Below are 23,382 nucleotides of genomic sequence, written 5' to 3' on the forward strand. Positions count from 1 at the left end.
AAAACTAGTTTTCTCCACCCTATAACTTGCAATTATTCCTGTAACTAAGTCTTACATAACCATCAATTATTCTGACTTCACTGAGAACTTAGATTATGTATAAGGATGTCTGAATAACCCAAATTATTCAAATGTATGTTTTTGTTCATTGGGTCTTTATGTTTCATTCTTTGTCCATATTTGTCTATCAGTTACTCAAAAACAGGAGTCTTTCTGTACTTTCTGTGATACCAAAAGCTCAGAAGATTGGAACATAAGCCTCGCTCTTCTATTTCTGATATTTGACTCTAGGAAGACATTTATCCTCTTTGGGTCTCAGTTTCCTATCTTTAAAGTGAAAATAATAACTGCTTCACCTATTTACTACCAAGGGGCTTGCATTATGTGAAAACTCTTGGAACACCAAGAAAGTCTTTGAGGCTTCTAGACCTGAACAGTCTCATCTTCAGATCAGCATGGCCTGGCATGCAGCCTTTACTCCAGTAAATATAGGGCATACAGTCATTTTCATGCTTTTCTTCATGTTCTTTCCTTGGACTCTAAAGTTTTATTCCAAGAAAAGCATAGGAAAGTAAATAAAAATTAAATAGAAGAGGAGGAGAAAGCAAATATATATTATGTTTCTCCTTTGTCATTCCTGATATATATTTTTATGGACCTAGAAAATTGGGACAGTGGTTTAGTTGAGCTAGATGACTGAATTTAATTTAAAGATACATACATTAAAAAATAGATTCTGTTACATATCTTTGCAAAAATAATGTCCCAGGGAAATGATTGCAATCCCCTAGATGAATTTTTGCCTTAGTGGGTATATCTATTTAGAATCTAAACAAATCTAACTGGTAATTTTGCTTATGTTTGTAGCATAGTCCAGGGGTCGGCAAACTACAGGTTCAACAATTTTGGTCCACCAACTGTTTTTGTAAATAAAGTTTTATTGAAACACAACCCATGCTCATCAGTTTATTTATGGGAGAGTTAATATTGTGACAGAAACTATATGGCCTTCAAAGCCTAAAATATTTGCTTTGTTGTCCTTTACGGACATTTGTTGTTCCTGTTAAAAATGAACCAATTTTTGTTTCTCTGTAATGTAAGGACACTTAGTTCATATATATCCTAATGCCTGGGGTTCTAAGAACAGGGCTAGCTTCATGGGCACTTGATTTAATACCCTACTATTGCCATCTTGGAAGAATAATTGTTGAAAAAGAGGCTATGCATTTTCATTTGGCATAGGGTTCCTCAGATTATGTAGCTGGTCCTAAGAACACATATTTTTGCAACATTTAAAGATCAAGAGTTTCTTCAATTCAAATGTGAGGGAAAAATGAATTAGTATTCCTATAATTATGCTTCTACATAAAATCCCAGATTTAGCAAATAAAAATACAGGATACCCTGTGAAATGTGAATTTCAAATAAAGAACAAATAACTATTCAGTATAAGTATGTCCCAAATATTGCCTGTGTTTTGTCTGGTAACTTTACTTCTACACATTTGATAACAAGCTCTTTAGGGGTAATAATAATGTATGCATCATAAATATCCACATCATAATCATAAAACATGCTATAGAAATCATTTTTAAACCAGGATAATTCATTAGACTATTAAAAATATACCTCCTTGCATTTTGACTTTCTTATTAGCATCTTGGGTGAAGATTCTAAACCTTATCAATTCGTATTTTTCTGATGAAATTTTAAATGGAACTAAAATTTTAATATTCCCTCAGTGTACCTTTTCTAGTTATCCCAGTTGTAGATTTTTAGACAACTTTTCCCAGGGCTATTAAATTGCCATTCCTATCTGAGCAGATAAAAAAGGTGATTAATAAAACAGAAAGTAGATTAAGTATTTAAAAGTACAGAGATTTTATAATTGAAAATGAAGCAATAAGTGATAAAAATGTTGACCAGATGTTATTCAATATTTTGGGATTAAAATGAAGTAGTAATATTTTGCTGAAATTTAATTTGCATAAAAATAAAGGTGAATAAATCAAGGGTGGTTTTAAAGAAATAACTTATAAATTAGTGCTATTGTAAGGAAATTAGCAAGATGAACTTGTGTAAGTACAATTTTCTTAGAACAGGGCTAACATTAATTTTCATATATTTGAGTATTAGGCAAGTGAGTGATATAATCAATAATTTCAGTAGTCTTCATGGTTCCTCATTTACATGCAAGCAGAATATTCAAAATATATTTATGAGATTAAATTAGTAGCGATAGTTCATTTTCTTAAAAAATTTTTTTAAGTTTATTTATTTTGAGAGAGCGAGAGAGAGAGAGCATAAGTGGGGTAGGGACAAAGAGAGAGGGGAGAAAGAGAATCCCAAGCAGGCTCTGCATTTTCAGCACACAGCCTGATGTGGGCCTCGAACTCACGAACTGTGAGATCATGACCTGAGCCAAAACCAAGAGTCAGAAGCTTAGCCAACTGAGCCACCCAGGTGACGCATAATAGTCTATTTTAAAAATTAGTAGCAAACAATAGGTTATGTGGATATATATAGGGACCTTGCATTCTCTTTGAACATTTCTTTGGAAAATAATATGCCAAATCTCTATGTGTAATGTGCTATTTTCTTAAAGTGGTACAATTTAAATTATCATATGAATTCATGTAGACAATTCACGTGCTTAATCTCCCATTTAAAAATGAAATTAATAACCATCAAAAAGAAACAGAGTACTCAATGGGAACTACATTTATAATCAATTAAACTGTATGAATTTAATTTTTTAATAATCACTTAAAGATCAAAACTAGGAAATATTTTTTTCCAAACCATGAATGATGATTTTCAGTTCTGACAAGTCAAAATTATTCTATTAACATGCCATTTTAATTTTAATCTGAAAAGTATTTCATGCGTGTGATTTTTCATAAAATAAAATCTGAAATAGCTGCAATAAGATTTCCTATATATTCTATATTTTTAAATTATGCACACAATTAAAAGCTAGTTGTTTTTCTGCATTTTTAGTGGACCATTAAAAAGGTCAATAATTTCCTTCATAACAATTTATCCTACTATAAAATAGTTTTTATATTCAGAGATAGATGCTGGAGAAAAGGAGAGCCTCGATTTTTATGGTTTTTTAAAGTTATCTCTATGTAATCAAAGCTTGATAAACATTGACTATGTAATATTAATAGGATTTCTTTTTTCAGGTGTTGGCATAATGTAGATTCATCTTGACACCCCCTCCCCCCATATTACTGCCATATGGTCTTTCCATTTTCTTTCTAAGTTTTTATTTTGATTCCAGGTAGTTAACAAACAGTGTAATATTAGTTTCAGGTGTACAATTTAGTGATTCAATACTTACATATAACACTCAGTGCTCATCACAATAAATGTCCTCCTTAATCCATCACCGATTTAACCCATCCCCCCACCCATCTTCCCTCTGGTAACCATCAGTTTGTTCTCTGTTGTTAAGAGTGTGTGTCTTGGTTTGCTTCTCTCTTTTGCCCCCCTATGATTGTTTGTTTTGTTTTTATTTTAATTCTTTTTCAGAAAACTTTTCGCAACTTGTTTTATTCACAATGCCAACTTTTAAAAGGTTTATTAAACTAAAGTTAACTAAAAATAAGCTAGGCAGAAATTGCTTTAGAGAGATTTCTAAGATTTAGAAATATTTAGAGATGGAAATCCCAAAATGCCATCTCTCTTATAGAGAACCTACATGTCAGTTTTTCAGAGCAAAGAAAAAAGAAACTTTTGATCATACCAGAAGAAACTCAGCCATAAGTTTGGAATCTGTACTCAAACTCCACATGCAAGGAGGACAACATTCTGGTAAAACAACTGATTTGCTGCTGTATTTGTCTACTGTTTGTCTAATGTTAACAGACATTTAACAGAGCAGTGCAACTACTATCTGGAACCATCCTTACAGTGGTACAGTGTCAGGCATAACGTTTCACTTCTCTTCACACCACTGGTTCTCTTGTGTACCTGGGCTTCTTATTCTTCAGTAAAGTCATTTGTGATATTAGAGGTCTTGGGAATCTTCTCAGGAGTTTTCCTCTTAATCATATTGGCAACAGTCTTGCATGTAACATCAAGCAAACCTTTGCTGTGTAAGCAGTTCAAAGCCAGAATAAGTTCAAAAAGTATTCCTTGGTCAACTTTTAGGAATTCCTGGTCCCAAATAGGGATATCATCTCTTCACTTTTCTTTGTTGTCATCCTCAGGAGGAGGGGGGTTATCCTTGTGGTGGGTGCACCACTGAATGGCCTTTTAAAATATTGCTGCATTAACATTTGGTAGAGGAACTGGGTCATCCTTCCCTTCATCATTCCCAAATCTTCCAATACGGTCTTGATAGTCACAGACTGCTTGGCAGTTTCAACATCAACTTCAAATATCTCTCCATCAAAACTCTGCAACTTAATTGAAGGCATGGTGCTTGGTCTCAAAGAGACTGTGGGCCAGGGGCTGATAAGAGCAGAGCAGCCTCAGATACAAGAAGAGAAAGGCAGAGAATAAGGCCACTACCTGTTTTGTTTCTTAAATTCCACATATGAGTGAAATAATATGGTATTTGTCTTTCTCTGACTGACTCATTATACTCTGGCTCCATCCATGTCATTGCAAATGGCAAAATTTCATTCTTTTTTATGGCTAAGTAATATTCCATTGTGTAATAGATATACACACATCTTCTCTATCCATTCATCAATCAGTAGACATTTGGGCTGTTTCCATAATTTGGCTATTGTAGATAATGCTGCTCCAATCACGGGGTGCATGTATCCCTTTGAATTAGTTTTTTTAATATTCTTTGGGTAAATAGTAGTGCAGTTGCTGGATAGATAGTTCTATTTTTAACTTTGTGAGGAATGTCCATACTGTTGTCTATCAGTTTACATTCCCACTAACAGTGCCAGAGGGTTCCCCTTTCTCCACATCCCCATCACCACCTGTTGTTTCTTATGTTGTTGATATTACCCATTTTGACAGGTTTGAGGTGATATCTCACTGTAGTTATGGTTTGCATTTTCCTGATGATAAGTGATGTAGAGCATCTTATCATGTGTCTGTTGGCTGTCTGTATGTCTTCTTTTGAAAAATGTCTACTCATGTCTTCTGTGCATTTTTAGTTGGATTATTTGGTATTTGGGTGTTGGGTTTTATAAATTCTTTATATATTTTGTAAACTAACCCTTTATTGGATATATCATTTGCAAATGTCTTTTCCCATTTTGTAGATTCCTTTTTAGTTTTGTTGATTATTTCTTTTGCTGCTCATAGGGTTATTTTGATGTAGTCTCTATAGTTTATTTTTGATTTTGTTTCCCTTGCATCACATGATATATCTAGGAAAAGTTGTTATGGCTGATGTCAAAGATACCTGTGTTCTTCTCTAGGATTTTTATGGTTTCAGTCCCACATTTAGGTTTTTAATCTATTTTTAATTTATTTTTGTGTATGGTGTAAGAAAGTGGTTCAGTTTGCATGTAGCTGACCAGTTTTCTCAACACCATTTCTTGACAAGACTGTCCCCCCCGCGCCCCACTGGATACTCTTTCCTGCTTTGTCAATGATTAATTGACCATATAATTGTGGGTTCATTTCTGGATTTTCTATGCTGTTCTGTTGATCAGTGTGTATATTTTTGTGACAGTATGACACTGTTTTGATCACGACAGCTTAGTAATATAACTTAAATCCAGAATAGTGATGCCTCCAGATTTGCTTTTCTTTCTCATGACTGCTTTGTCTATTTGGGGTCTTTGGTGGTTCCACGCAAATTTTAGGATTGTTTTTTCTAGCTCTGTGAAAAATGCTGTTGTAGGGATTTTTGATAGGGATTGCGTTAAATCTGTAGATTGTTATGGGAAGCGTAGACATTTTAACAATATTTTTTCTTCCAATCCATAATGGAATGTCTTTACATTTCTTTGTGGTCGTCTTTAATTTCTTTCATCCATGTTATATAGTTTTCAGAGTACAGGTCTTTCACCTCTTCAGTTAGGTTTATTCCTAGGTATCTTATTTTTTTGGGTGCAATTGTAAATGGGTTGATTCATTAATTTCTCATTCTGCTGCTTCATTATTGATGTATAGACATGCAACAGATTTGTGCCCATTGATTTTGTATTCTGCAACTTCACTGAATTAGCATATCATTTCTAGCAGTTTTTAGTCAAGGCTTTAGGGTTTTTTATATATAGTATCATGTCGTCTACAAATAGTGAAAATTTTACTTCTTCCTTGCTGAATTGAATGCCTTTTTCGTTTTGTTGTCTGATTGCTGTGGCTAGGACTTTCAGTACCATGTTGAATAAAAGTGGTGAGAGTGGACATCTCTGTCTTATTCCTGACCATAAAGAAAAAGGTCTCAGTTTTTCCCTATTTAGGATGATATTAGCTGTGGGTTTTTCATATATGACCATTGTTAGGTTGAGGTATATTCCCTCTAACTCTACTTTTTTGAGGGTTCTTATTTATCATGAATGGACAATGTACTTTGCCAAATGCTTTTTCTGCATCTATTGAAAAGATTATATAGTTTTTATCCTGTCTTTTATTAATGTGATTTATCAGGTTGATTGATTTGCAAATATTGAACCACCTTTACAATTCAGGAATAAATCCCACTTGATTGGGTGAATCATTTTTTAAATGTATTGTTGGATTCAATTTGTTAATATTTCATTGAGAATTTTGCATCCATGTTCATCAGGGATATTAATCTGTAGTTCTCTTTTTTAGTGGTGTCTTCATCTGGTTTTAGTATCACAGTAATGCTACCCTCATAGAATGAATTTGGAAGTTTTCCTTCATTTTCTATTTTTTGGAATTTGAGAGGAGTACGTATTAACTCTTATTTAAGTATTTGGTGGGATCAGCCTGTGAAGCCCTCTGGACTTGGATTTTTGCTTGTTTGTTGTTCTTTGATTACTGATTCAGTTTCTTTGCTGGTTATTGAACTGTACAAGTTTTCTATTTCTTCCTGTTTCAGTTTTGGTAATTTATATGCTCCTAGGAATTTATCCATTTCTTCTAATGCCAATTTATTGACGTATATAGTTTTTATAATATTGTTATGATTGCTGTATTTCTGTGGTGTTGGTTGGTATTTCTCCTCTCTCATTTGTAATTTTATTTACTTGGGTCATTTCTCTTTTCTTTCTCCTCTAGGGAGAAGTTTATCAATTTTATAGATTTTTTTCAAAGAACAAGTTCCTGGTTTCATTGATTTGTTTTATTTTTTTTTTGTTTGTTTTGTTTTTAGTTTTACATCATTTATTCCTGCTCGAATCTTTATTTTTTCCTTCCTTGTGCTGACTTAGGCTTAATTTGCTGTTCTTTTTCTAGCTCCTTTAAGTGTAAGTTTAGGTTGTTTATTAGAGATTTTTCTTGCTTCTTGAGGTAAGCCTGTATTGCTATATACTTTCTTCATAGGACCACTTTTGCTTGCATACCAAAGATTTTTTACTGTTGTATTTTCTTTTTCCTTTGTTTCCATGTGCTTTTTTAAAAAATTTCTTCTTTGATTTTTTAGTTGACCCATTCATTGTTAAGTAGTATGCTGTTTGGCCTCCATGTATTTGTGCTTTTTCCAGATTTTTTCGTGTGGTTGACTTCTAGTTTCAAAGTGTTGTGATCATAAAAGATGCATGGTATGACTTCAGTCTTTTTGTATTTGTTGAGGCCTCTTTTGTGGCCTAATATGTGATCTATTTTGGAGACTGTTCGCTGTACACTTGAAAAGAATGTGTATTCTGCTTTTTAAGATGGAATGTTCTGAATATATCTGTTAAGCCCGTCTGGTCTAGTGTTGTCATTCAAAGCCATTGTTTCTTTGTTTACCTTCTGTTTAGATGGTCTATTGATATAAGTGGGATGGTTAAGTTCCCTACTATTGTTGTGTTATTATCCATTAGTTCCTTTATGTTTGTTGTTAAGTTTTATATATATATATAAGTTTATATAAATTATATATAAGTTTATATAAATATATAAGTTTTATATAGTTGAGTGTTTCATGTTGGGTGCATAAATATTTATAATTGTTATGTCTTCTTATTTTATTGTCCCCTTTGTTATTATAGTGTCCTTCTTTGTCTCTTGTCAGTCTTTGTTTTAAAGTCTGTTTTGTTCAATAGAAGTATTATGACTCCAGCTTTATTTTGACATCCACTTGCATGGGAAATGTTTCTCTATCCCCTCACTTTCAATCTGCAGGTGTCTTTAAGTCTAAAATGAGTCTCTTATTGGCAAATATTGATGGATTGTTTTTTTTTTTAATTCATTCTGGTACTCTATGTCTTTTGATTGGAGTGTTTAGTCCATTTACATTCAAAGTAATTATTGATAAATGTGTATTTATTGCCATTTTATTACTGGTTTGTGTTTTTTTTTTTTTCTGGAGATTTTCTCTACTCCTTTCTTGTCTTTCTCTCATATTTTGCTGATTTTCTTTAGTGACATATTTGGATTTCTTTCTGTTTATTCTTTGCATGTTTATTAGTGGTTTTTGATATATGGTTATCTTCTGCATATAGCAATCTATGTTAAGTTGATTGTCATTTAAGTTTGAACCCATTCTTTTCTCCTCTCCTCCCCACATTTTAGGTATATATAATTATTTTTTATATCATTTTTTTGGGTGTGAGTTCTTGACTTATTTTTACAGAAATAATAATTTTTACTGCTTTTATGTTAACTGCCTTTATATTGCCACTTTTGGTCTCTCCTTACCACTCAAAGAGTCCCTTTTACTGTTTCTTGCAGGGCTGGTTTAGTGTCATGATCTCCTTTATCTGGGAACTTCTATCTCTCCTTCTATTCTAAATGATAGCCTTGCTGGATAGAGTATTCTTGGCTGCAGATTTTTTCCATTCAGCATTTTGAATATATGCCACTCCCTCTGGCTTGCCAAGTTTCTGTTGAAAAATCTCCAGCTAGCCTTATGCATGTTCCCTCATAAGTTAAGGACATCTTTTGTCTTGCTACTTTACTTTTAAGATTTTTTTCTTTGTCACTATATTTGCAAATTTAATTACAATATGTCTTGGTGTGAGCCTGCTTTTGTTGATTTTGATGGGAGTGCCTCTTGGATCTGGATGTCTTTTTCCTTCCTCAGATTAGGGAGGTTTTTCAGCTATTATTTTTTCAAATAAATATTCTGCCTTCTTTTGTCTGACACTTCTTCTGGGACTCCTATAATATGAATGTTATTATGTTTGATGGAGTTTCTTAAGTTTATTTTCGTTTCTTCTTTCCTTCTTTGGTTGAGCTTCACTTTTTTCCATTACTTTATCCTTTAGGTCATTAATTTGTTCCTCTGATTCTTCCAGCCTTGTGTTCATTGCATCAACATGTTTCTAATCTCGTTTATTGTACTTTCATCTCTCATTCTTTTTTAAATTTAAATTTCAGTTAGTTAACATACAGTGCACTATTGGTTTCAGGAGTAGAATTCAGTGATCATCACTTACATACAACACCCAGTGCTCATCACAAGTGCCCTCCTTAATACCCATCACCCATCTGGCCCATCTCCCACTTCCCTCCCTCCATCAACCCTCAGTTTGTTTTCTATTATTAAGAGTCTTTTGTGGTTGGATTTATTCTTTGTTAACTCTTTTATCTCTGAGGTAAGTGTCTCACTGATGTCTTCTATTCATTTCTCAAGTCCAGTGAATATCCTTATGACTGTTGCTTTAAATTCTCCATCAAGCATGTTACTTATATCTTATATCTGTTTCACCTAGATCTCTGGCCTTGGCCTTATCTTTCTCTTACATTTGGGTTAAATTCCTATATCTTCACATTTGTCTAAGATTCTGCTTCGTTCTCTGTGTTAGAAAGCTAATTATATCTCCTGCTCCTAAAAGTAATGGCCTTATGAAGAAGAGGTTATGTAGTACCCATAGCATGGCACTTCAGGAAGTGTCTCTGGTGTGTGCTGCTTGCACTCTACTATTGTGTTTTGGCTGCTCTATTCTCTAGGCCAGTTGTCTGCAGAGACTCTTCTTGCCTGCTGTGAGCAGTGTCTGGTCCCTGTCCTGAATTTGGTGGGTTTTAATTAGATGTGCTCTGGTCTGCTTGTGAAATAAGACCTGTCACCACCTCCATCAAAACTGAGGCTCTGCAAAACTCTCCTGTCAGGAGACATGGTGTGGGCAGGGGTTTGTGCTGTCTTCTGGGGGAGGGGTCTATCCACTGGGACTGAGGCAAGTGTGACTGAGAGGGGCAGTTCCATCAGAGCACAGGGTGGTAGGACCTAGTGTATGCAAGTTAGGCAGCCAGTGTCCCACTGTGCTCTTCCCACAAGTGGTTCTGTGTTTATGCTGAGGGATTTTATATTTTGTTTGTTTGTTTTCCCTGTATAATAATGCCATTCTTTGAGAATCTCTGAATAATTTTAGTTTGGCTGTACATAATCCCCATGGCTGGTCTAAATGTCTTTTGGGACGGATTCTACCTTGTAACTGATTTTGCTGACAGGAGAAAATATTCTAGAGACCTGAGAATAGTAGTATTATCTATATGTCTTTTTTCAAATAATTATAATATTCAAAGTATATATTTACATTTTTTGCCACTCCCAGGAGAACAAATATGTGTGGGTAACTATGAGAGTGCCCCCTTTTCATTTCTGGTTCATTAGGGGTTTTATGTTTTCATGACTCACAAGACAAACTGTGACATTCACAATACATTATTATTAGGTATAAAACTTTTTTAAAAAAAAATCAAGGAAAACAATTCACCAAAGCCATTGAAAACATATTTCCAAGTGAAGCCAGGTAAATTGGATTTACAATGCTTTAGGAATGTATATTTCTCATGTGCAAAACTTAATAATTTGAAATGATATTGGTAAATATTTAGGGACAGCCATATCAGACTCTTAAGAAATTCATTCTCACTATGGAAATGGTCTTCAGTCATACTTGTAACAGAGAACACAGAATTCTTTAGCATATTGTCCTAACATAGAATAGAAAATTAAGTTCCAAGCACATCTGTCATTTCATATTTTCTGAAACTATCTTTGAAACTCTTGAGGAGAAGTTAAAGTGATGGCTTCCTCCTAGATTCTTACATAGTTGGGTAGCTCATTCAGAAACTGATTGAAATAATACACAATTCACAGTGTTGAATTAAAATCTTAGAGGAAAATATATTTAAGGTTTGATGTTCTTTACTATACTAGCTTGTGTCCTATAAAAGAATTTCAAAATAATCTTAAAACTCTGGATAATGTACTATAATTATGACTATTAAACAATGATCTTTTAACCTGTCACTAATGATATGCTATTTTTCTTCTATTTTTTAAAACTAATTACATTTCTTTCATTATATTTGCATACAATAATTCCAAAATGCACTATGATCTTGAAACATATCTGTCCACTAAAAGTCTGGTAAAGTGGAAAGTGGAAAGAAAATAAGTATTGGATATTTAGACACCCAGGTGATAAAACAGAAGCTTGTTTCTTATTTATCATGTGAATTCCTCACACACTTAGATTCCATTTTTTATAAAGTCATGCCTGCCAAGCTCACCTCAATGAGAATCACGTATATGAGCACATGCTGAGAGCTAGATTTTTAACTTTTAAGAAATGAAATTCCATATTTAATTAGCGTGATACATGTACCATTTGCATTACCCTGTATGCTGTCATAATTAAAAGGCTTCTCTTGATGTACTCTCAGACAAATCTATTGATAGAAGCTTCTGTTTCCACTTTCTCTTTTGAAATGCATATCCATATGTGTTAAGATATCTTATCACTATCTATACTTATAACTATATATTTATTGGGTTATATATCCAGGGATACATTTACAGAGAATATATAGGAGAGAAACCTAACAATAAATCTTGTATCAGTGGGCACCAAGAATACAGTGTCATCTGGAAATATTTCCTATGAAATGTGACCAGGTAAATAATATGTGTTAATATATATTTTTAAAGTTTATTTTTTAGAGAGATAGAGCACAAGAAGGGGAGGGACAAAGAGAGAGGGGGAGAGGGAGAGAGACAGACAGACAGAGAGATAGAGAATGGATCCAAGCAGTCTCCACGCTGTCAGCACAGAACCTGATGTGGGGTTCGAACCCACAAACTGCGAGATCATGACCTGAGCTGAAATCAAGAGTCAGACATTTAACTGACTGAGCCACCCAGGCGCTCCTATGTATTAATATTTTATTAGTAATTATTAAGTGTAAGAATTTTAAAATAGGAATAAATGATATATTAACTCTCTTTTTACTTCCTGATAAAATATGACAACTGTGTCAGGGTTCCAAAGACCACTGCCAAATTTTGAGATTCATAGGAGAACTCACAGGACTCAGAATATAGTTCCACATACAGCTAGGATTTACTAAAGTGAAAGGATGCAGGGTGCCTAAGTGGCTCAGTTAGTTAAATGTCTGACTTCGGCTCAGGACATGATCTCATGGTTCATGAGTTCAAGGCTCTCATTGGGCTCTGTGCTGACAGCTCAGAGCCTGGAGCCTGCTTCAGATTCTGTCAGTCTGTCTGTCTGTCTGTCTCTGCCCCTCCCCTGCTTGCACTCTGTCTCTCTCAAAAATAAACATTAAAAAAAAAAATTTAAGATGAAAGGATGCAAAGTACAATTAGCAAAAGGAAAAAAAAAACATACAGGGTGACGTCTGAAGGAAACCATGCTCAAGCTTCTAAGAGTCCTCTCCCAGTAGAGTATCACAGGACATGTGTAATTTCTCCAGCAACAAATTGTGGCAATATGGCTACCAGGGAAGCTCAGTTGGGACTCAGGGCCTAAGATATTTATTGGGGGCTAGTCATGTTGTCCCCTTTGTCTGGCACATACCAAAATTTGAGAGTCTCATAAGGTAAGCAGGTGTTCAGCATAAACCACATTGCTTGCACATACAGTTTTGACATTCCAATCAGTTCTGGCAATGGCAGAAGCATCCCTCCAATCCAAGTTTCCATACTTTAGTCAATGGCTGTAATTTCAAGCAGGCCTTTTGAAGGATAGCAGTCTCAGGCCTGCTATTAACTTTTTTACTACACAGAAACCAAATATATTAAACTATTTAGATTCTTGTTTGGGTATTAAAACTTTTTTTCCCCCTAGGGTATTAATGTGCTTTAGTAGTTGAATTTATACACTAATTGGGAGACGTTAACTTCAAAGTTTCTTTAGGCCAACCAAACATCTGGTGTCTATAAGTTTTAGATTACTGTGAAGTAAATGAGGATTGATTTTCATTGCAATAGAGAAATTGTATTTAAGATGTTATTCCTATAAATGGTGAATCTCATTCATTTTTGGTAATTTTTATTTAACTTCTATTTCAAAGGTAAGGTTCTCTTACTTTATATCTCAAACTTGGAAGAAAACACAAACTGAGGTATATATAGTCCTATGCAGTGTCTATGTTCTCTTAAATTTCGGAGATAGCGGCGCCTAGGTGGCTCAATTGGTTAAGCAGCCGACTTCGGCTCAGGTCATGATTTCGCTGTCTGTGAGTTCAAGCCCCACGTCGGGCTCTATGCTGACAGCTCAGAGCCTGGCGCCTGTTTCAGATTCTGTGTCTCCCTCTCTCTGACCCTCCCCCGTTCATGCTCTGTCTCTCTCTGTCTCAAAAATAAATAAAAATTAAAAAAAATGTAAAAAAATTTCGGAGATAAAGAAAGGGAAGAAATACATATGTTCATGATTTAAATTAATAGGGCTGATTTTGGGTTATTGATATTTGATTTTCAATTACTCTGTCTTCTTCAAATCATTCTTTATATTTACCCAGACTGATCATTTTAATGTTTTTAATGTTTATTTATTTATTTATTTTTTGAGAGAGACAGAGTGCAGTTGGAGGAGTGTCAGAGAGAGAGGGAGACACAGGATCCAAAGCAAGCTCCAGGCTCTGAGCTGTCAGCACATAGCCTGACATGGGGCTCAAACTCAAGAACCACAATATCATGACTTGAGCCAAAGTCGGAGGCTTAAGCGATTGAGTGACCCAGGCATTCCCAGACTGATCATTTTCATGCACAAGTCTGATAATATGATGCTTATTCTGAACCCCTTCATCCATAATGCTTGCTCTGACTTTCAGTCACTCACATTTCTCTATGTTCCCTCCAACACTGTGTTTTTGCCAATGTTAGTCCTTCTGTCTGACATTCTCTACACTTCTTTTTTTATCTATCTACTTCTACTCATTCTTCAGCTTTCAGCCCATATATCACTTCCTTAATATTTTTAACTGACCAGGATTGATCCTATTATAATAGATGGGCCAGCATAGAATCATATAATTTCTTTCTCTGGAAGTTGTCACAGTTGAAAATTGACATTTCTTGAAATGATATTGATTAATCTTCATTCTTACCATTAGACTGAAAACCCCACTATATCCTCAATGTGTAGCAGAATTTCAGGCCTGTTGTATATCAATAAATGTTTATTACATGAAAACTTTGGGCTGTTTTCATTTGTTCATACCCTTGGGTCATCAGAATTGAGGTAGAGATCTAACTCTCTTACATATGGAATTTTGGATATATATAAGGCAACTAAACTATAGCTAAAACAAGACCTAAAAAAATAACTGTGGCATATTTAAGTCATTAATGTGGAGGAGTGTTATGCTCACTTTGCAGAGGAAGAATGGACCCCTACTCAAAATTTATTTCAGATGTTGAGACTATGATGTCATTCTGCACCAAGCATGTTTGAAAAGACTTATTACTCACATAGTGAGGCTTTCTGGGGAGAGCAGGGCATGTTCCTAAGCAGGTCCACACAAAAGACCACCCAATGAGACTATATGTTACACAGGATTTCAGTCTTTCTCCTAAGCACTCTGAAGAAAGGGCCAATTCCTGGGTGAAACATACATCCCCAGCCTAGCATCAGTGGTGGTATATGTTGGAATCAAGACACATGTTTTAATCTGAGATACACAGATAGGTCTTGGCCAAGATACATGATCCAGGGCCACTTTAAGGAAGGCCCCAATCCCATACTTTAGTCCCTAGATGCCAAATAGTGAAATGTCCTACCTAGGTCAGTTAAATCCTAACAGGAGCTCAGTAGAACTCAGCAAATGTAGCACAAAGTAGCATAGCTCAAAGCACAAGCTAGTTAGTAGACAGCAGCTCAAAGTGCATGCTCTTCAGCAGGCAGAAGAGTCCATTAGCAAGCCAAAGCAAGAGTAGAAAGACCCCCAGCAATGGCAATTATCATCTAGACATGCATGCTTTGCCAATTGTTATGGTCACCTTGCAGAGGAGAGATGGGTCTCCCACCCAAAATTTGCTTTAGATTTTGAGAATAATGATACCATACATGCACCAAGATTGTGAAAAGTCTAATTACTCATATAATGAGACTTTCTGGGGGGGAGAGCAGACATGTTCCTAAGCAGGGTCAAAAATGGGTTTGAGAAAACAGGGAAAGGAGACTGGGTTAGGATTTTACTGTGATTAGGGGTGGGGCTGAGATGAGGATTTCTGTGTGCTGTGCTCAGGACTTGACTGGTTTGAACTTCCTGATGTCACCAAAGAACAGAGCATCTGAGCTTTCTTAACAACTTGCCCAGACAGAAGTGGGGGAGGTGATGGGAAGAGAGGAGAGCTGGAAAGCTGTCAGCTATCAAACATCAAGAATGAAATTAGACTCTATATAACATGAGGGTAGTAAAGATCTGCATGTACATTTCTGAGTAGCCTATTTTGCTGTTTGAAGTATGTCTGTTGATAGGAAATGTTGGGTATATTATTTTTATGTAAATAATCCTATTATATGTGTTAAAAACCATACCCAAGATAACCTTTCCTGCTGTCTTATTCTCAAATTATATAATATGATATAAAGGTTTACTATAATACTGATTTACTAAGTCAATTATTGGCATTGCATGCTTTAATTACTATTCTGTGAGTCTAGTTCAGCATCATGAATTCCATCTGAATTTTATTGTGTTGTCATACAGGATTCATGTAGGAAGTCAGTCAACTAGAATGGGCAGGGGTGGGGTTTCTGGATGGCTCAGTTGGTTAAGCATTCTACTCTTTATTTCGGCTCAGATTGTGATCTTCTGGTTTGTGAGATTGAGCCCTGTGTTGGGCTCTGTGCTAGGCACGAAGCCTGCTTAAGAGTCTCTCTCTTCCTCTCCCTCTGCTCTCTCCCACTTGTGTGCATGCATGTGTGTGCACACACTCTTTCCCTAAAAAAAAAAAAATTAAAAAAATATATAAAAGAAAAAAATAATGAGCATGAGCAAATAAACTTCTTATTTGGACAGTCATTACAATTTATGACTTCTCTGTGGTCACAATATGTAAATATTTATTTAAAAGATCAAATGTAAAGCTCAACCAGTAGGCCGATTTAATAAGAGTTCTCATAAGAGTGGCCTCTTTTTCAGTTATGTGGGTTGAGGTTGGTCAGTTCTGGCCTTGCAGTTTTAAGTTGTGCTTTGGCATCATTCTCCTAGAAGTTGCCTAATGGCATGAATCTTTCACTATACAACACTTAATTTATTTTTAAAATGGTCTGATATGAATAGAATGTAAATTAAATGTGGTAAAGCATTCTTTTTTGTTTCGCTCATTGCTATACCCTCACAATGTCTGAACAATGTAATACTAGCTACTGAATAAGTACCTGTAATTGGGTTCTTTGACAAGTACTTTTTGCCTCTTTGATATTAAAAATAGCTAATTATAATTTTGTTAAGTTATAAGCCTAATTTCAATTTCAGAATTTTGGTGTTCCTCAGAGTACCATGTTGTTTGTTTAAATTTAAATATATTAAGACAAGTAATTAGAAACAGCAATCCACTGGAAACTTTAGAAGGAATAACACATAAAGCGATTTGTTAAGCTTATGCAAGTACACAAATTAATTATGTTTATATGGTACATTTGATTTTAATTATATAGAAATCTCATATGAGCCCAATAGCAGGTTGTATATTATAGTTAGTTTTCAAGGGAACTAGATATGTAAGATTCTTATTTTAGATTCCCTTTCTTTTTCAGGGAACTACATCATCTTCTTATACTTTCTCTTAGTTTCCTTTTTTAAAAAAAAATATTACTGAAAATACTGTGAGTGCATAAGAATAAGAAGTATGGATTCAGATTGCCAGGGTTGGACTTTGGGCAAGTTGCTCACCCCTCTGTAACTCAATTTCCTTATCTATAAAATGTGGTTAACAGGAGTAGTATCCATCTCATAAGATTATTGTGAAGATTAAATGAGATAATGCATGTAAAGAATTTAGCATAGTTCTGGGCACATAAGTGTTCAATAAATTTTAATGTTTATTAAATTTTAGTGATGACTTAAATGTATCAGTGTAGTAACATGTGGCTCAATTTTCACTTCCATAGCCTCATTTTGAAACACAACTTATTCCTTCATATAATTTATAGTCTCTTAATTTTCTAATTTAAATTCCCAAGAAAAGCCAGATCAACTAGGTTAGCATAGTCTAATCAGTTGTGAAGGGGTTAAGTGTGGCTCAAAAGGTACAAAGCATGGCTTAGACGGTAGGGGCTGTGGGCCTATGGACCAACATCTCTAATTTAGTAACACATATGCACTTATACATACATACAAATACCCATGTGTGTGTACTGCTCATTTTCATATGAGATTGGGTGTGTTCAGGGTGGTATGGCTGTAGAACTGTGGTTTTCAAATAATTGCCTACATCTATAGTCAAATAACATGAAATACCAATTAAGCTATTTCATTAATGGAAAATATCTTATGATTAGTCAATGATGTGAAATTTATTTATACAATTGGTTTGCTTAAAAAGTGTGTTTGCTTATGTGTTTTTCCCCACATTTGGGAATACTTAATCCATTTGATTTTTAAAGTATTTCAAAGTTGAAATAATATTTATGCTAGTAGAGGTTATTTGAAATTTAGTTGGAACTATATTTTATTTTCCAAAGCAAATTCGTTGACATACAGATTTTAACAAACAGAAAGCAAAATTGAAAAGTGATTAAATGTGGTTTAAAATAAAGAGGCTGGGAATATGTTAGATATGCTTTGGCAACTCAGGCTAATGTCTTTGACTATTGGTTCTGTGATAAAATGCATTTCTAGGGCAATTTTACTTTTTTGCACTTTGCAGCTGAAAATTTCCATATCTTTGTAACTTAGTCTAATAGCTCTTAGCAAGGAGGACTATCTATATTGAATTTAAAATCTTCTCAGGGGAGGTAAAGAATATTCTTTCCTATACTTTTCTAGGTTTATCCACCTAAATAACATAATATTGATTTTAATTATCTAGTCCAGATATCTACATGTGAAAAAATACCTAGAAGTTTTCTTTAACTCAGAATGTTATGAAGAGGATGACAGAATGCATTGAAAACATCAAGCCAATTTCCCTAATGAGATCAATACACAATTGAATAATGAGGGAGTAGTGGGTTCCAGTATTAATTTCCAGTTTTTCCCCATTAAGGAACTAGTGCTAATCTTTAGCAATTTACTGGGGGAAAGTTTCGGTATTGGTTCTAAGTGGACCTTCTCCAGGTACTATGTGGTTTTTGTTTAATCTCTACTCTGCAAAGATCTATTTTTTGCCTTTGTTAGGTTAAGCAGAAAGGGATTCAGTAAAAGGGTTCACAGATCTTTCTGGATGGCTGGAAGACCAGTCCAGAACCAAGGGTTTAGGCATAGGTAAGAGCGTAAAAAATGGAATGATTCTGCACTCTGATGCTTCTAGACACCTGCTACCGCTGCCTACTCCCATTATTCATTGCTACCAAGCAGTTCTCTGGCTGACCTAGCACTATGAATTACTTCAATGTCTCCCTAGCTTCCCTGGTCTGTGACTAGTTTCTTAGACTTTCCTTGCCCTCGGTGCTTGATATTTTTGAGGCACACTGGTCAAGTTCTGTTGTTGTTGTTGTTGTTGTTGTTATTGTTTTCAGAAGTCTTTTGATTTGGGTTTGTCCACTGCTTCTTTTATGGTTAGACAGGGTTCGCAGGTTTTTTTTTTGGAGGATACCACAAAGTTAAGTGCCATTCTCATCATATCATATAAAGGGTTCATGAATTCAACATGACTTATCATTGATAATTTAGCCTTGATCACCTCTTTGAGGTAGTATTGGCCAGGTTTCTCCACTCTAATATCACTTTTCCCCCCTTCTATACTCTGGATATAAATCACTAAGGAAGTTCACCCTGGGGAATTAGGAGGTGAGATAGTAAGGTAGAAATTAAGTTTCTCCTCCTGGAGGGGGTGAATATCAACATAAATTATTTGGAAAACTTCTGTAGAGAGACTTGTCTCTTCTCCCCCATTAATTTATTTACTTAATAATTAATTTATGTCAATTATGGACTCATGTGTATTTATTTTGTATTTTGGAATAGAATTCAATACTACATTTTTTATATTGTTGCTTAAATGGTTCCACATTTGGCCATTGGTGACTCTTTCAGATTGGCTCTGTGCCCCTTTGGCATGCCTTCACAGTATTTTCAGTTATGATGTCTCTTCAACTTCTCAGGTATCTAAGATATTGCACCTGTTGGTGCACTGCATTTCAGGTCATCGCTTGTCAAAGTTAGAGCAGTTGTTCCACTAGTGCATACTAGGCCTTATTCCTAGTGATGGGATTATCCTTACCAGACAGGTTATCCAGATCCAAATTCCATCTTAAAGTGGGCTTCCCAGAACTATTGCTGGTATCAACTTTTCTAGGATGGATTTCCTGGGCAACATATTCTGAGCTAGAGTGATGCTTTGGAGAGTGTTTTTAGAAAAACACCTGTAAGGAGGTAGGAACAGCAGCATGGGCAGAAGGTGAAGCCAAACTACAATGCATTTCCCATGGGGAGCTGTGAAGTTGGGAGTGACCCTACAGAGATGCCTTCAATTAAGACAAAGTGTGTTAGGGGCTTGGGGGCTGGTACCCCACACTCATTGGGAAAGGGGGATAACTTTGGGTAAAGAAGCTCCCTTTAGCAGTGGGCCATTCCTGGGAAGAGACTCCGCTGTGTGCGGTCAGCAGACAAAACTCCCAGCAGCTGGAGAAATGAGTGGCTCAGTCCTGAAGGGGGAATCCAGCATTGTGACACAGAAGCCACTGTAAATGAGAAATGTGCCTATTTTATTATCTATAAATATGTTTGGTCACTATAATTTCTATACTGTCTTGTTTACTGTAAAAGATATACTAGCAGAGTAGCCATACAATATGGCTTTTTCCTCCTACATTTTGAACTGTTCCTGTCAAACCACTGACCTGTAAAAGCCAGTGACATACTGAATGGCATTTTCTCAACACAATTTCTCAGGATTTACACCTTCATACTCTTCCTGTTTAGTTTGATCCTAACCTGTAAATGCTTTCTGGATCCGAACTGGATTTTTTACATTTCTGTACTTTTCCTTGGAGTTTAAATCCTGACTGTCAAAGCTGATTGACATTTCCCAATTCCTTTCTACTCAGGGGGCTCTGTCCCAGCTGGGATAGCTGAAGTCAGCTTTCAATTCAAGGAAAGGGAGAGCTTCCAAAACATGTTCATTGGAGAGGAGAGTGATACAAAAAATAAAAATGTTCATCTTTGGCGATATTCAATTTGTTCCTTCAAAAGTTCCCTATGTTGTGAGATAATTAAGACACAACTGAGTCTACTGAACATATTTAAAGGTTATAGACGGCCTAGAGATTAGGACAGAAATTAATAAACAAATAGAGATGTTTGCCCTGATCCAAATGCTAAAATTCTAGGTACAAATGCCATTACAAATATATTAGGCTGAGTATATCACTAGAAGAAACCAAAAACATTGTGTTTGTTGTTAAGAAATACTCATACAATTTGAACTAGATTTTCCAACTTTAAATGCAAGTGGAGTTCTATATATATGTGTGTATATACATATATATATATATCCTTCTAAATACCAACCAGTTAATTATACAATAAATATATGTAAAGGGGGAAAACAAAATATTTCTTTTGCTTTTAAGGAAAACTCTTGACATCATTGCCCTTCTTCCCTATCTGTGGCCTGTCTACTTAATCAAAACATAAAGGTTCTGGGGTGCCTGGGTGGCTCAGTTGGCTAAGCGTCCAACTCTTGATTCTGGCTCAGGTCATGATCTCACAGTTCATGAATTTGAGGCCACAATAGGCTCTGTGCTGGCAGCATGGAGCCTGCTTGGGATTTTCTCTCTCCCTCTCCCTCTGCCGTTCCCCTGCTCTCATGCACTCACATTCTCTCCCCTCTCTCAAAATAAATAAATAAACATTTATTAAAAATGTAAAGGCTCTGTTACCATTGTTGAAAAAAGATGGACATGATTCATGATTCTTAAATTCTTTTGAAATCATATTACTCCTGGCACCCCAGGAAATGTTCTTTTAAAATATCCATTGCACTGGGGGGCCTGGGTGGTTCAGTCAGTTGAGTGTCTGACTTAAACTCAGATCATGATCTTGTGGTTAGTGGTTTTGAGCCCCATGTCAAGCTCTGTGCTGATGGCCCCTGGAGCCTGCTTCAGATTCTATGTTTCTCTCTCTCTCTGCCCCTTCCCCACTTGCGCTTGTCTCTGTCTCTCTCAAAAATAAATAAACATTAAAAAAGGTTTAAAAATATTATCTGTTGCACTAAGGCTAAAAGAATAAGAGAACGTTTGATTTTATGTGAATTTATGGCCTGCTTTTTTCTGCTTGAAGCATTGGGTTGTGCTATGAGTTTGTATTGGCAATATCCCAAATACCCTCTTTTTATTTCTTCATTCTGTGAAGTTTTGACTAAATTAAAAACAAACAAAACTTTATGCTGCTAAATGAGATGAGTATCTGTTTGCACTTGTGTTTTCTGAAGTTTGTACTTTAGAATTTAAAGAGTTGACTGTGCAAGATAGATGTATGCCAATTATATCTGCAGAAGGGGCTAGTCAGATAAATCTTTCCCCCATGGTGGAAAGAAACCATGAGGGAGGCCATGAGAAAGGCTCTAGGTAGCAGTAGAAAGAGGGAAGCGGAGGGGACAGAGAGATGTATAGATAGAAAGGAAGGGCAACAGACCTTGCATTTGGGTCTTTGGGTGGTGGTAAACATGTCCCTACAAAAAGAGCTGGCTTGAAACCATGGAAAAAGCTGCTTCCATTTTCATCCTCTTTTTTACTTATCTCTACTTCAGAGTTTATGGTTAATTATTTTTAGAAATCATTTCCCTCTTGCCCTCTTCACTCCAATTTAGTTGCTAAGTGACTGAAAGATAGAGTGACCTCTGAATTTATTCTTCTCATTACGTTGTTAGATTTTTCCACATCACTTAAGGGACCAAGTTGTTTAAGTTCAGCACCTCTCCAGGATTCAAGTTGACATTTCACCTAATGAATAGCCTCTATTGGCCTGGTTATTGTGGGGATACATAAAGCAATAATGCTACTTGTTTAGTGGAATTAAGATTTCATTTTGCCTTTTGACTTAATTGCCCAAAGGTTTCTTTCTTTTTTTTCTTGCTTAAGGCATATTATTATGTCCGTCTGTGTTAAAATAAATATATTTTTAAAAGTCAATCCTTAGAAAAATTTAAAAGTTACTTTAATGGTAAATTTTTAACTTTGAGGATTTAAAAATAAACCCATGTATATGCAAATATTTTAATTTTATGGAAATTCCATAAAGGCACTGATTTTCACCTTCTATTTTTGAATTCTTCAGTATTGTACATGACTGTCCAGTATAGCTACCTGACATACAGTGGATACTAAATACATGGATATTTTTCATTTAGTCCAGGTGATGGGGATTTGAATTTTCTTTTTGAAATAAGGTTAATATTAAAAATGTTTTTACATATTATAGGGAATTCTGACCAAACCCAAATGCTTTAGTGTGTATCACTATTGCTGTTTTTACTTTTTGGGACTTGTAGTCTTTATGTATTTATCCTCTGTGATGTGAAATGTTATCTATCATCTATCTATCTATCTATCTATCTATCTATCACGTTGTATATATAAGAAACATACATTTGGTACTTATTATGTAAAAGGCACTATATGCTTTACAAATATCATCTTATTAATGTAGAATCGGTGAGGAAAACAATGTCATCTTTCCTTTCTGGCTCCTATTTAGAGAAGATCATGTGTAATTCATATACAAACACATACAAACCTAGAAATTATTACAGATGTGTGGAGCATGAGTATGTTAGAGGCTGAGTATTGTGTGAGTAGAATTATAGGTGTGGTGGTGGTAGGTACATAGGGTTTCATGAAGTAACTGAAGAGCTGAGTTTTATACCTCTTGATATTTGAATAGCAAAATGTCTTGAGGAATGTTGAAGAAAAAGATGTAACTAGGCAAAGG

General features: G+C 35.2%; 1 protein-coding gene and 1 pseudogene across 8 annotated transcripts in view; one reads left to right on the top strand and one right to left on the bottom strand.

The window, feature by feature from the left end:
* The window catches only part of MAPK10 (mitogen-activated protein kinase 10), a 306,598-nt gene that overhangs the window by 108,993 nt on the left and 174,223 nt on the right, over positions 1 to 23,382 (top strand). The gene's annotated exons all lie outside the window — the stretch shown is intronic.
* Positions 3,829 to 4,509, bottom strand: LOC121033046 (S-phase kinase-associated protein 1-like; annotated as a pseudogene).

Source organism: Herpailurus yagouaroundi, unplaced genomic scaffold (assembly GCF_014898765.1).
Source record: "Herpailurus yagouaroundi ecotype Mexico unplaced genomic scaffold, PumYag 28, whole genome shotgun sequence".
In the NCBI taxonomy this organism is placed as follows: Eukaryota; Metazoa; Chordata; class Mammalia; order Carnivora; family Felidae; genus Herpailurus; species Herpailurus yagouaroundi.